Here is a 15671-nt window from a genome sequence, read left to right as displayed (position 1 = left end):
CTGAACAGATATCTCACCAAAGAATATATACAGATAGCAAATAAGCATATGAAAAGATTCTCAGCAGTCTATGTTATTAGGGAAATACAGATTAAAACAACAATGAGATACCACTACATACCTATTAGAATGGCTAAAATCCAAAACACTAACAACACCAAATGGTAGCAAGAGTGTAGAGCAACAGAAACTCTCTTTCATTGCTAGTGCAAATGCAAAATGGTGCAGCAATTTTGGAAAACAGTTTAGAATTTCTTACAAAGGTAAATATACTCTTACCGTACAATCCAGCAATAGCACTCCTTGGTATTTACCCAACTTAGTGGAAAACTTGTGTTCCTACAAAAAAACCTGCACACAAATGTTTGTAGTAACTTTATTTATAATTGCCAAAACTTGGAAGCAATGGAAATATCCTTGAATAGCTGAATGGATAAACAAATTGTGGTACATCCACACAATAATATATTATTCAGTAATAAAAAGAAATGAGCTAACAAGCTATGCAAATATATGGAAGAATCTTAAATGTACACTGCTAAGTGAAAGAAGCCAATCTAAAAGAATGACGTACGATATGATTCCAATTACAGCAGGTCCTCTAATAATGTCATTTCAATCAAAGACATTTGGTTACAATGTTGATGAGGAAAAAAAAATTGATTCCTGGCCTAGGCCACTGTCCATGTGGAGTTTGCAAGGCCTCCCCATGTCTGAGTGGCTTTTCTCCATGTACTCTGGTCTCCTCTCATATTCCAAAGACATGTACATTAGGTAATATGGTGTGTCTAAATGGTCCCAATCTGAGTGAGTGTGGATATGAGTGTGAGTGTGCCCTGTGATGGGATAGAGTCCTGTCCAGCATGGGCTCCTGCCTTGTGCCCTGAGCTGCTGGGATAGGTCCTGGCTACCTGCAACCCTGAACTGGAATGAGTGGGCTGGAAAGTAAATGAATGAATGAATGAATGAATGAATGAATGCAAATTATTGCCAAACAAAAATTTGTAAAGTATACAATAATTTCACAAATGCACAACAATAAATGTTTCAAGACAAAAGCTCTCAGCGAGCCATCATATTTGCTGTTGTTTGTTTTTGAACTGTGTGATGGCAGGAGCTGCTCCTTACAATTTTTGCTCTGCAAAATTATTTGATTTAGCCCATGACCACTGTGACTGTCATCACTCACTGATTCACCAAAAACTGGATAAATAATTATCTTATGTGTTTTTATTACTCTTTCTTCAGTGTGTGTGTAGCTCACATTTATTTCTATATTTAATATTAGAAGTGTTTGGAGTCTTTATTTAGAAGTTTAGTGATTTTTTTGTGTGACCAGAAATACGCCTTAGGAACTTAACTCTTGTAAATATCCACTACCCTATGTAAAATTGGTTTTGGTATAGGTCATTTTGCTTAAAGTCACAGTTTCGAAGAGCCTCTTGACAACATTAAGTGAGGACTTACTGTATACAACGTTCTGGAAAAGGCAAAACTATGGAAACAATAAAAAGGTTGGTGATTGTCAGGGCTTTAGACAGCGGGGAAAGAGATGACTAAGTGGAACAACAGGGGAATTTTAGGGCTGTAAAACTACTCTGTATAATATTGTGATGGTAAATACAAGATATACATTTATCAAAACCCATAGAACTAAATAACACAGTGAGTCCTAATGTAAACTATGGACTTTAGTTAATAATAATTTATCAATATAGGTTCATCAACTATAACAAATTCACCATACTAAAGCAAGATGTTAACAATAAGGCAAATTGCCAGAGAGCCAGGGTGGTGTATTATTGGATCCTTCTGTGCTTTCTGCTCAATTTTTCTGTAAACTTAAAACTGCACTTAAATATAAATATTAATTTTTTAAAGTAAAAAACAGAATGAGCTATACTGCTGTTTTTATAACTGAGAAAGACATGCACAGAAAACAACAAAACACATTTTACAAAAACACACAAAAAAGAAGTTATTCATTAAATATACTAGAATTGTGGTCTTTAGGGAAGTGGAGTATGGCAATAAAATGTAGTTAGCAAAATAAGAGAGGAATGTTGACATTGCGTGAACCAATAATGATAACATACCATAAACTGAATATGACCAAATTTGTCCTGTGAATTTGAAATCCAAAAAGGAAAAAAAAAAAAAAAAAAAAACAGGCAATGGTTCTCATTTTGAGCTGGGATATAGAGCTTAGAGAAGCTTAAAAAGAATGCACATGCTTCAGCTACATTTCATTTCATACCTATCACATCAGAAACTCCAGACTTGGACCCCAAGCTTGTGCATTTTGCAAAAGTTCCTGTATTAGCCAGGACACTTTTAGCTACAGAAACCCAACTTGAATAAGTATAAGCAGTGAAAGTCCAGGACTATATTGGTTTTTTCAACTTGGAAGTCTGGGGCGTAGTCCAGCTTCAGGGGCAGATGAATCCAGGAGCTCAGGCCATCTCAAGCTCTCTCTCTCACAGCTGCCTGTCTCAGTCTGTTCTACTGAAGGCAGGTTTTCTTCCATGTAGAGAAGAAAATGTTTACTAACATTTCCGGTCATGTGGTCATCTCTGTTCTCTGAGGGGAAAGAGAGGAGTGAAATGGAGTGTTGTAACTGACAACCCTCAAGGGCCAAGGGAATGCAGTAGGAGTTCCCCAAAAGAAAAGATAGATTAAGCACACCAAACTAGACATAATCATCATATCTTCCCAATTTCATTCAGAATGACTCAAACATTCACTTGTAGGACACACTGGATCTTCATGATGATAAAAAAAAAAGAAAGAAAGAAAGAGAAAGAAGAAAGAAAGAAAGAAAGAGAGAGAGAGAGAAAGAAAGAAAGAAAGAAAGAAAGAAAGAAAGAAAGAAAGAAAGAAAGAAAGAAAGAAAGAAGGAAGGAAGGAAGGAAAGAAAGAGAAAGAAAGAAAGAAAAAGAAAGAAAGAAAGAAAGAAAGAAAGAAAGAAAGAAAGAAAGAAAGAAAGAAAGAAAGAAAGAAAGAAAGAAAGAAAGAAAGAAGGAAGGAAGGAAAAACTGCTGGAAACATTTTTGTTTCCCACATTCCTCTCTTGCTCAACCTAGGCTCTGCTGTCATGTTCTGTCTGGGAACTCACACCGTCCCCTGTTCTAGGAATGTAAAACAAACATCTGTTTAAACTTGCTCTGTGTCTGGCTTACAGTTTCCTTTAGTAGGCTTGGAATTTTAAAAATGAAGGTATTTAGGACACCTGGGTGTGCTGTGCTTTTCCATATATATTATCTCATTTAATTATCACAACAATACAGATAATGGTCTAAGAAAAAGACAAGATAAGTTAATTATCCAAGGTCAGAGAATATAAAAGTGAGAAATGGAATTTGAACCAAAGCTTTAAATCTCCAAATCTCAAGTTTTGTCCAATGTGCAACAGCTTCACAGATAGCATTAATAATAAAAATAATTATTATAATAAAAGTTGCTAATAGTTTTTAAGTCCTTTATATGTACCAGGCAATGTGTTACAAATATTATCTCACAAATCCTCGCAATAGGCTATGAAGAAGATATTATTTCCCCCATTTTATAGATGGAAAGACCGAAGCTCAGATATTATCCTAATCGCATAGCTACTAGTGGTGAAGCAAGGATGTAAAACTAAGTGCATCTTAGAAAAAGGCCAATTTCAAAAGGTCACATGTTGTATGAGTTCATTTATATGGTATTCTTGAAATAACAAAATTATTGAGATAGAGAACAAGATAGCAGTTGCCAGGAGTTAGGGATGGTAGAGGTGGAGGAGGAAGAGTGACTATACGGGGATGGCACAAGGGAGATCTTTGTGGTGATGGAATAGTCCCATGTTTTGACTGTGGTAGTGGTTATAGAAGTCTACATGTGATGAAATGATATAGAATCCTGCACCTGCATGGCACCAATGTCAGTTCCCTGGCTTCGATATTGTATTACAAATACAAAAGATGTAATCAATGGCAATGAGGAAAACAAGATGGGGTCGCCCAACACCAGACCTCTCTATACTAACTTTGCAGCTTCCTGTGAATCTATACTTATTTCATTATTTGAAGCTGAGACCAATAGTTGAGCCAGATATAATCCCTTGGAAACTGACATGCCTATACAAAAGTAAGGAATTATTATTATTGGTAGTACTAATAGGGAAGTGTCAGTTCTCTAAGAAGATAATTCCAAATATATTTTGCTTCCAGCTATTTATTTATTTGTTTGTTTGTTTATTTATTTATTTAGAGAGACATGGTCTCACTCTGTCACCCAGGCTGGAGTGAGTGCAGTGGCACAATTATACATCACTGTAACCTCTAAATCCCAGGCTCAAGCAATCCTCAGACTCAGTCTCCCAAATAGGACTACAGGCGTGTTCCACCACACCCAGCTAATTATTTATTTTATTTTTTTTATTTCTATAGAGGGAAAATCTTGCTATATTTCTCTGGCTGGTCTTGAACTCCTGAGCTTAAGCAATCCTCCCACCTTGGCCTCCCAAGGTGCTGAGATTGTAGGCATAAGCCATCACGTCTGGCTGCTTCCAGTTTTTTAATGCATAATAAATGTAGGCAACTTGCTTTGCTCCATGTATGTATACTAGACTCACCTATGCACCTCCATAAATTTGTATATCCCCACCTTCTACCCCCTGCTTCTGCTACTTGAACTACCATCACCTATCTCCTAACACCACTTACTCAGCCTTCCTTAGGAATGAGGATTGAACTGCAGCACAGTCTCCATTAGAAGGAGCCAACAGATAAATTTCTTCTCCTGCCATGGTTTATCCTGGCCCCAAGGATTTTGTATGTCTTCTCCAGAGAAGTTCCATGTAACTGAGCAAGTTGTGTTCTTTGAGAGTTTGTGGCCAGCTTGATAACACACCACATTGTATTTTCTTTCCCTCCTTCTTTGACTCATTTCCATTTTCTTTCACCTTTCCTACCCTGGGATTTTATTTTCCATAAACTTTTAGCAGGTAAAGTTTGCCTCAGGTTTTGTTTTCTAGGGAAGCTCGGCTAAAACAGTGTGTGTTACTGGAAAGGTATGCTCAGATTAAATTTTGTTAAATTGAATTATATTTTAAGTGCACATAAAGAGATTTTCTGCTCAAAATTTATTAATGGAACGAGAAGATTTTTGTTCATATAAATTATCCTGTCATATTTACTTTGCAAGGCTATATTTTTTTAAATCTAAACTTGCTATGTTATCTACCTCAGTTAGTTTTTCTTTTAAATGGGAAATTCATTTAACAGATAAATACTACACAGATTAACAGTGTAATCTACACAGATTTTAACCCATAGAGTAAAATATATGGGATTCCATCAAGTTTATAGGTGACAGGCAAATGGCTGGTACTGAAACAAACACAATTTCTATATATATTTTAAATGCTCTTCCCAGTAACAACGAGCACACTCAATGCTCAACTTTTGAATCCTAATACCATTCTCTAGTAAATGGAATCTGGGCTCCTTAGAGAAATGGCTGATTCTAGGGCTGGGGCAGGGACAATGCAAAGTAGAGCATCCTATAACTCTCAAAAAACAAATGTATGAGGGCATTCAAAGAGATATGGGAGCAAATGTGAAAGTGCTCCCAAAACAAACCTGAAAAGATTTGAGGGCAAGACCAGCCTGACCAACATGATGAAACCCCGTCTCTACTAAAAATACAAAAATTAGCTGGGCGTGGTGGCACGCACCTGTAATCCCAGCTACTCAGGAGGTTGAGGCAGGAAACTCACTTGAACCCAGGAGGCAGAGGTTGTAGTGAGCCAGATCATGCCACTGCACTCCAGCATAGGTAACAGAGCGAGATTCCATCTCAAAAACAAACAAACAAACAAACGAAAAACATAGTGTTGAATTATAACCCAAAGTATAGAATAAATGTTCAGGAGTTCATGCCGATTTAGAACCTGATTAAATAAATAAATAAACAAGGGAGAAGAGATAAATCTTCCTTCTATTGCAATCCCAAACAATTTTTGTAGATGCTTTTCTTCTAGGAGGCGAAGTTGAATCCCCTTTTCCCACCTTGAGTATGGGCTGAATTTAGTAACTTGCTTCTAAAGAATGGAGTATGGACAAGGAAAGAGAGTTACTTTACAGTGGAGAAATTGGACAGACACTACCTTAACCAAGTGATCAAAGTTAACACAACCAGTGTTGAGTCAAATTGGTAATATTTATTCACGCTATGATATGGTAAGGATGGTACTTCACCTCTGTGGTCATCCTCCCCAAAACCTATCTCCCTGGTCTAACCAGGAAAAAAAATCAAATTGAGGGACATTCTACAAAATATCTCACTATTACTCCTCAAAACTGTCAAGGTCATGAAAAATAAGAAAAACTCAGATAAAAGCAGGCTAAGGAGGCATGACTACCAAATGTAATGCGATATCCTAGACAGGGTCCAGAACAGAAACAACACACTTGTAGAAAAACTAGTGAAATCCAAATAAAGTTTGTGGTTAATAACAACGTACAAATGTTGGTTTCTTAGTTGTGACAAATGTACTTTGGTAATGTAAGATGCTAACATTACCCAAGAGGGAAAACTGGGTTAAAGTTATATAGGAACTCTTGGTATTTTCTTGCAACTTTCTTGTAAATCTAAAACTACTATAAAATAAAAAGTTAAAAAAACAAAAAGGCTCAAACTTACCAGGTTCTTGTATCATTAAAAAAACAGAAACTAGGAAGGAGAAATGTTTCAACAGGTTCAGTAGGAGAGAAGGAAATATATATTGCTTCTTTTTCACTTTAATTATTGTAAACTTCCTTTTTAAGAATAGTTCTATGATGGCGTTACTTAAATATTGTAAATGAATAAAGAAGATAGAGAGGTAAAAGAGGATAAAAGGCACAGCCAGAGATTAAGGTGAAGGCTGAAGACGCCAGCATGAAGTGAATCAGGGCTGCCGAGCAGGCATAGCAAGCTCAGGGAGCCCACAGTGGGGCTGAGCAAGCAACCTGCTCAGCCTCCTTCTCTGTCAACACCAACCTTGCCCAACACTGTAACCCAGTTGGCATGAGCTTAGTGATCCAGAAAGAGACATTTTTATGTAGCAGGGAAGTCATTAAAATCTGGAAATGTGGTGTCTGCTTCCTCTCCATATCCCAGATCACCCAAAGCTGCCCAGGTGAAAATCTAGCCATTGGTGAGTGGGGAGAAGCTAAGCCACTCAGGGAAAAGTTCTGGCAAGATTCTATTTGCCCTTTCCTCCTTCAGGGGCTCACCGTGGTGCTGTCCAATTTTCTCAGATGAAAGATAATTAGAAATATACAAATTGCAGCATAATTTTCCCTTCATGGATGGTGGTACTGATTCATATCCAAAACCTACCTGGGAAAAATAATGATTCCCACTGTTAACACTGATTTTAATAGATCCCTGTGACTTGAGTGACTACAAATTCTGCTCTAAAGGCAAACATTAAATACAAATTAAAAACATCGCTCACATTTACTTCCACATTAGAAACCAGTAATTATATAAAGCCTTAATTTAAAAATATGTTAGCTGATTTAATTATATCAAGCCAGTGAGACAGATAGAATAGATATTATTTCCATTTTACAAATGAGAAGAAGTGAAGAACTGAGTAATTCAGTAAATGGTTAAAGAGCATAGAACTAGATAACCCAGGTTATCTAGCCTCAGTTCTTGACACTACCTGCCACTCCACCTGGCTTTCATGCTGGTCACTTCATACTTTCAGCCTGCCCTGCACGGTCAGGTCCCTTTATAAGCTCAAAGTCCAGCTTGAATGGGATGAAGGTAGATTGTGGGAATAAGTTGTGCCTTTCCCTCCAGCAGACGAACTTAACCTTACAGCTCTCACTGTCCTCATCATGTGTTGTCAAGCAATGGGAATTGGCCTTTTTTGCAACTTTACAAAAAACACTTTATTTACAAAAAGCACTGAGTTCCAGGTGCTGGAATTCCTCCGGGTGGAGGAGGTTTCTTACATGACATTTAAAACTTTCCCCTCAAAATGATATGATGTTTGAGATTGTGAGATTTGCTCTGAAATAATCCATGAGGGAACAGAGGAGCACAGGGATGGCTGTATATATGTAGATATGGCATATATACATAGGATATGGGAATGACCTTATAACATAAATGCCAAAGCCAAGCGATAGGTACATCAGACTTCCTCTACTATGATATCCTCTACTTTTGTATCACTGAAAATTTACAGAATAAAAAGTTAATAAATTAACAAACAAATAAATAAATAACATCAAGACTAGACTCTGAAGAGAAAAAAATCAAGTATCTAAACTTTGAAGAGCATAACTGCAATCAGTTAAGGCAGGCTAACCCATTTTAATAAACAGACCTTTAAAAATGATCACTCAAATGGAATAGAGGCTTATTTCTCTCTAACGAAATGGTACGGAGTAGGTGTTCCAAACAAGAGGTGGAAAGACTGTGCTCCCTGAAGTCGTTCAGGGACACAATCAGACAGGGGTTATGCCATCTCAATATGTGGCTTCCGAGGTCACTTTGTTACCATCCTGGACCGTGAGGAGGAAAGGAGCACAATGCCCAGTCTCCTGAAAGCACGGTTTAGAAGGGCATGTATTATTTCTGTTCACATTCCATTAGCAAGAGCTGAGTCACATGAAACATTTAGCTGCAAAGCAAGCTAGCCAATGTGGCTCATGGCTTGACAGACTAGTTACAGCTGCAGTGGAAAAAAGCACAAATTTTGGTGGAGAACTAACTGTCTCTGCTACAACAATCTAATAAATTTGGCTACTAACATAGGCATAAATCAATTTATTATAAAGCTTATGAAACTTAAATTTTAGGGCCTTTCACTTATATGGGTCTCTTCCAAGGCCTGTGAGGGATCTGTATTAGTTACCAATTTTTGTATAACAAATTACTCTAGACATACCAGCTTCAAATAATAAATTATCTCACACTGTTTCTGAGAGTCAGTAATCTGGGAGCAACTTATCTGATTGGCTCTGGCTGAGGATATCTCAACAAGTTACAGTCAGGTTGTCAGCCAGGGCTGCAGTTATCTGAAGGCTTGACCAGGACTCGAGGATCTGCTTCCAAAATGGTCCACTGACTTGGTTGTAAGCTGGAAGCCTCAGTTTCTCACCACGCAGGCTTCTCCCCAGGGCTGTCTGAGGTTTCATACAACATGTTAACGATGTTCTCCCAGAGTGAATGATCCAAGAAATGTAGAAGTCATCACGTCTTTTATAACCTAGCCTCAGAAGTGACATATCATCACTTTTATATTCCACTGGTCTCACAGACCAGCTGCAATACAATATGGAAGAAGAACCATACAAGGGCATGAATATCAGAAGAGGGATAATTGGGGAAACTCTTTATAATTGGAGGCTGGAGCACATGGTCATACGTTTTTGTAACATTTGCAAAAGTTAAGATATTTCTATAATATTTTTCTTAACAACTGTCTTGCCCAAATTGTTTAAGCTTTTGGTCCTACAAAACATGAATGCTATTCTTCTGTTATCTTGCTTGACACTTTTCAAATGGCTTTAGAACTCAGTGAAACTATTCCACAAACCAAAGTTATAATAACTAAATTCTGAATGGAATAAGGCACTTTTTAAAAACGTTTGTTTGGGTTACTGTTAATATTATCTAGGTTTTGCACTGTTGATTTATTAACAATGCCAGATGAGAACTTGGGAGATCTGGATTCTAATCCAGATTCTATCTCGAATAAGCTAAGTAGTCTTCCTTTCATAAGAGGCAGGCTGCTTTCCAGGTTGACTTTTTTGTCAGTAATGAGAGTTTGCATTCACTCATCTATATAGATCAGCTCTTTAAAACTCTATAAATTAATAATATGTCTCTCTATGCCTGAAATTCCTCATCCACAAAATGAGGATAACAGTACCTACTTTATAGAGCTATAGTGATGATTAAATAAGGTAATCTACATAAAGTGTCTAGAATATGCCGAGCAAGCAACAAATGCTCAATGTTAGCCATTCTTACTATTTTACCCCTGGAAACTCGCCAATCTCAGGAAGCCTATTTTGAATGCTTTTATAGTACCATAGTAATTTGTAGTCTCAGTTTTTATCTTGGATGATTGTGTACTTTTTTGTAAGTTGGCAAAAGACAATAGGAAGCAATGTCAAGGATATAGAACATTTAGAACTCTCATACATTCATCAATAGGAGTATAAATTGTAATGACTTTGGTAAAATATTTGGCAGTATATCTACTTAAGCTAAACATGTGCATAGCCTATGATAAAGCAAATTCTCTTCTTGCTACCAACCTGAAAGAAATTAGTGCTTGCATCTACCAAAGGACATATATAAAAATAGTCATAATAGCTTTACTCATAATAAGTGAAATTATTCATAAAAGATGAAACAACCAAAATGTCCTTTTACAGTAAAATTGATAAAATATAGCGTATTCACACAATGGAATGACTATAGCAATGAAAAAATGCAAGTGTCACCAAAATGATGAAAAGCATTAAAAATTGCATACTCTATAATTCCATTATGTAGAGTTCAAAATCAGGCAAACAAATCTGTGCTGATTGATATAGGTCAAAATAACGATTACCTTTGGGAGGATGCTCATTGGAAGAGGGGGCAAGGGAGCCTTCTGGGATGCTGGAAGTGTTCCATACATTGATCTGAGTGGGGGTTATATAGGCATATACATAAGCAAAAATCAATCAAGCTTTAGATTTAAGATTTATACTTTTTGTTGTAAGTTGTACCTCAATAAACCTTTTTTTAAGTTGGTAATGGTATAAAGGAACACACTGCTGGATAGTGATTTAGATTTATTCAACTGTTTCATTTTAGCTAATGCTAAATTGTTACAATTATGACTACTGGGCAGCAATTACTGAGCAATTATTTAACTATTACTCCCCTAACATATACTACCCTATTAATTGTGTCAATTGTTCACTCATTTTACAAATAAGTGCCAACTACTCTGCTAGGTGATGAGACCATTAACAATGAACAAAATAATCATAGCTCTTGCCTCCACAATGCTAGGTGCATTGAGATGAAATAGAAAAGTAAATCAAGAGTCACAACTGCATGTCACAAATGCATTATAGGGAGAGTGGAAGGTACCTTGCCTGCTAGTGGAAGACAAAGCAGGAACAAAGGCCCAGAAGAAAAGACTTGCTGAAGAAAATAATATGCAAGTTAAAATCAGTACCCTTAGAGAGACATAGAGTGTAATTTTATGGCACATTGTTCCACAAGCTCAAGAGAACATGGCATATTCTACGACCTGAGAAAAGTTCAATATGGTGGACATAAAGCATGTTGGACAGGGAGCAAGGAGCACAATAAATGATGCTAGACAAGCAAGCCCATGGAAGACACTGCAAGCCCTGTGAAAAGGGTAAAGTTATTCCATGGACGGGGAAAAAACATGACTCAACATGTAATCTGGATGTATTAGTCTGCCTTCAGTGTGAAGAATGAACTAGGGAGAGGCAAGATTGAAGGAATAGAGACTGGTTGGCAGGCTGTGGCAGTAAACCAGACTGCAGATGGTGGTATCTAAAACTAAGACAGTAGAAGAAAATTGAGACATATTAATAGTTTGGAATTAGAAAGAGCAGGGCTTGAAGACTGACTAAGCAAAAGAGAGATTGACAGTTGATGTCCAGTTTCTGGCTGGAGCAACCCTGTGGACAGTGGTATATGTATATTCACCAGTACAGGAAACACAATGAAAGAGAAGTTTGCTAATTTGAGATATTTTGAGGAGGTAAGAGTAGAAAGCTGATGAATTCTGTTTCTTCCATGCTGTGTTTAAAGTGCTTAGGAGCCACTGAGTTGGAGATATTTAGACTGCAGCTGGTGCCTAGGAGAGGTGACTATCCTGAAGAAATAAATTTGGAAGTCAGCATTGTGCAGGCATTAATTAAAGGCACGTAAGTAGAGAGAATCTAAAATCACCCTGAATAATATGTAGAGTAAGAAGAAAAGCAGATTAATTATAGAACACTGAGAAATCCTCATCATTAAATGATCAGAAGCAGCGAAAGAGGGTCCCTCAAAGAATACTGAGGAGAAACACAGAGAATGAAGGAAACCAGAAGACTATGTACACAGAAGCTAAAGGAAGAGAGAGACTTCAAAAAAAAAAAAAAGTATTAGGTGGGCAACAGGATCAAATGGTGCCAAGAGGTTACACAGGGAGTCTTAGTGATCTTCACAAGAGCAGTAGCAGAAGATGTATATGCCAAATTTGAGTGGCTAAGAACAGAATGTGAGGTCAAGAGATTTGATTGTCAAACATCCACTCCTGCCCACCTCAAAACTGGGGGGTCCTATTCCCCTTGCTGTTGACTAGTTTAGAAACACATTAATTAGAGTCCTAGTCTCAGACAGAGTACATTCTCATTAGTTTAAGTGGAAAGGGATTTATTACAGGGTATTGGTTAGCTTAGAGCATGTCTGAAGGAGCCCAGAAACCAAGCTTGAATGTTTCATAGCCAACACAGCCAGAAGAAGTGATCAACCACACCATGGGAACTTTCCAGCAGATATGTCCCTGCTGCCACCACATGCTGCTTGATACCCATGAACACAGGATCTGGTCACCAGAACCTCTCCAACAGCTGCAGTAGAAAAAAGCCTTTATGACTGTGCCTGCCAGAAGAACCTTGTGGCCTCTGCCTTGTGATGTTCACTTCTGCCTGCCAAGTCTGTTGGGGGATGGGGGTCTGCCAGCAGAAACCATGAGCAACCCCAGCTACACTTCAAGAGAGTCTTGGAAATATAGTCTAGCTTTCCAGCTTCTAAAGCCCAGGAAGCCATGTAACAATGGGTTTGGAAAGGTGTGGAATGAGGCCATCAGTAATATTTGCTGCTGTCCATCCCTTTGATTCACCATCCATTCACCCTTCTTCCCATGTTAAAATTTCAAACCACAAATTGCAACAACATGTTCTTGCCTTTCATAATTTAATTATTTCTTATACAAAAGAAGCTACATTCATTGTCTCCCTTTGAGATACAGAAGCTCATCAATTACTCCATGTATCTTTGGGTAATGTTTTTTCCTTTTCATGCAAAGTCACAACTCAGTGTTGATATTCTGAAATCTGTAGACTAAACTGTAAAGTTAAACACAGATGAAAAGAGCAAGGGAAAAAAAGAACACAGCAAGGAAGAAAATAAAGGTAGGTACTACAGATCATGAGACCATAACTAGGATTTATAACTTCCTTCCTCAACTATTTATTCTACGTTCTCTTTGCCTTCAGCCAGAAACTTAGATGAATCATTTACCTGATGAGATTATCTAAACTTCCTTCCTAAAAGGCCTTTTATGACTCTGACATATAGATTCCTAAGATTTTGCATTGGCTTTTGCCACTAGACATGGTAGTAGCAGAAGACAAATGATGCCCTAGATTCCAATTATACTCCTCCTTGTATTCATTGTCTGGTAGAAACTCTACCCCTTTAAAACAAGAATCAAGCACCCCGGCCAATATATGCAATCTTTTTCTTCCCTTGTTCACGAAGCATGAAGAGTCCAAAAAGATCAGGTGCCAGTCTCAACCTCCAGTTCAATGCAACCACTTTTGTGTCTCCTGATGGACCCATTCTTCCCTTAAAAAATAAGACTGTTAGACAAGCAGAATTAAAAGTTACAGGGACAGGAAACAAGAATTTAGTGGGAGATGTCACACCTACTTCACATCCATTTGCTCCTAAACGAATGTATTGTGGCCATGGAAGATGATATGCATTTATTGCATCCTGAGTGCTAGCACTACAACCCTGCAAGCTCATATTTCCCAGCTGGTACCTAAACTGGGCCTCCCAATTTACCTTCTGTCTTTCTAAATGCCTTTCCACTTCTGGGTGATGGGATACATGGTGAGATTGGTGAATATCAACAGAATTAATTAGCTCAATGCTTTACTTCATTTGCCAATAAATAAATTCCCAGGTCAAAAGCAATCATTAATGGAATATCAGTGAATTAGTTAGTAGATCTATGGATAATGATGCAGGTAAGAATTTTGCATGCAGGGAAAATAAACCTATATCTATAGTACACACATGTTGTAGTGAGAAAAAACCGCTGCCCTCTCCATGATGGAAGACGACCTGCGTAATCAACCTGCCACTAGATGACTGGTTCCTATTCCGGGGCTTGGGATTGGACCAGGGCCTCGGATATTCATCACTGCAGTAGTTATCATTGGTACTCTGGTGTTGAACTAGCCATATAAGCCCCAGTGAGGGAAGTCAATGTTGAATCTATGCATAAACTCCTTCCCTGGTACTGTAGAAACTTTTTAAATGAGCCCATTGAACACTTAGATGTCTGAGGAAAAACCCTTTTGTCCACTTAGCCATTGAGAATCTCCCCTACTGAAGGAGTCATTTGACAAGTATCCTCGTGGTACCCTGTTATTTTCATACTCTGGGCACAATTTAAAAGTGTCCATATGTGCTTCTTTCCCTGTATCTTCTTATCACAGTTTTTCAATCTTGTTCTTTCGTGACCTGACTTAACTCAGCCCATGAATCAATATAAATCCATGCCTCAGACTGTCTCCTTTCATAAAAAATCAACCACAACATGTTCCTTCCAAACTTACATGTGCATCTGCTTGCCAGAAGCCTGTTCTATGAGAAAACCCTTACAATGATTTCTTTTTCCCTGCAAAGAGGAAGCATGGTCATCTGCTGGAAGTGCAGAGGAAGGTGACAGGATCAGAAGTTTGAGAATTCAGGTTTAAATTAGCCACTCATGAGAGTGGTTGATTTGGAGAAAAAAGAGGATTGGTGGGGGCAGTTTTGAAGGTGCCAAATTATATGGTTATATGATTTTTCTCCAGAAGCCTACTGTTAGTCACTGAAGACACAAAAACCACCACAATGAACAAATGCAACATGTTTATTGCAACCTCAAGACTAGTCATTGACCTGAGTTTAAAAATAATCATTCTTTTACAAAGCAATTTACTGGTAATTCTAGCTAAATCAAAGTTATTATTTAGATGTTAGATTTTTAATAGCAGTTTTTTTGTCTAAGACATAATAGTAATGTATAAACATTTTTTCCAAATAAGTACTATTTGAAATAATCATTGTCTTAGCCTGTTTGTGCGGCTGTAATAAATTACCTAAGACTGGGTCCTTTATTTTTTAAAAATTTATTTCCTCACAATTCTGGAGACTGAGAGGCACAAGGCCAAGATGCTGCCAGGATTGCTATCCGGTGAAAGATGGTTCCTCATAGATGGCGCTGTCTGGGTGTTGTCACATGGCCAAAGAGTGGATAAGAACAAACCCACTCCCTCAAGTCCTTTCATAGGGCCCCAATCACATACATGAGGGCTCTGCCCTTATGACTTAATCACCCCCTAAAGTCTCCATGTTTTAACACTATCATATTGATGATTAAGTTTCAACATATGAACTTTGGAGGACATATTATTTATTCAGACCATAGCAATTATCTTACAAAATCAAATAAAATCTGTTGATTACAATAGTTACCTGTAGGGAGGGAAACTAAGTGACTGAAGGACAAGAGTGGAAGGAGATTACTTTCACTTAATACCCCTTTGTAACTTTTGAATTTTATGCCTATACTGTCTATGAAAAGCCCCTTGATGTGT

At 37.7% G+C, this 15671-nt stretch overlaps 1 pseudogene; it reads right to left on the bottom strand.

The window, feature by feature from the left end:
* Positions 1 to 362: 362 nt before the first annotated feature.
* The window catches only part of LOC102120183 (keratin, type II cytoskeletal 8 pseudogene), a 51099-nt pseudogene continuing 35790 nt past the window's right edge, over positions 363 to 15671 (bottom strand).

Source organism: Macaca fascicularis, chromosome 2 (assembly GCF_037993035.2).
Source record: "Macaca fascicularis isolate 582-1 chromosome 2, T2T-MFA8v1.1".
Lineage (NCBI taxonomy): Eukaryota > Metazoa > Chordata > Mammalia > Primates > Cercopithecidae > Macaca > Macaca fascicularis.
The sequence above is the reverse complement of the archived record's forward strand: the minus strand, read 5'-3'. Positions and strand labels throughout refer to the sequence as shown.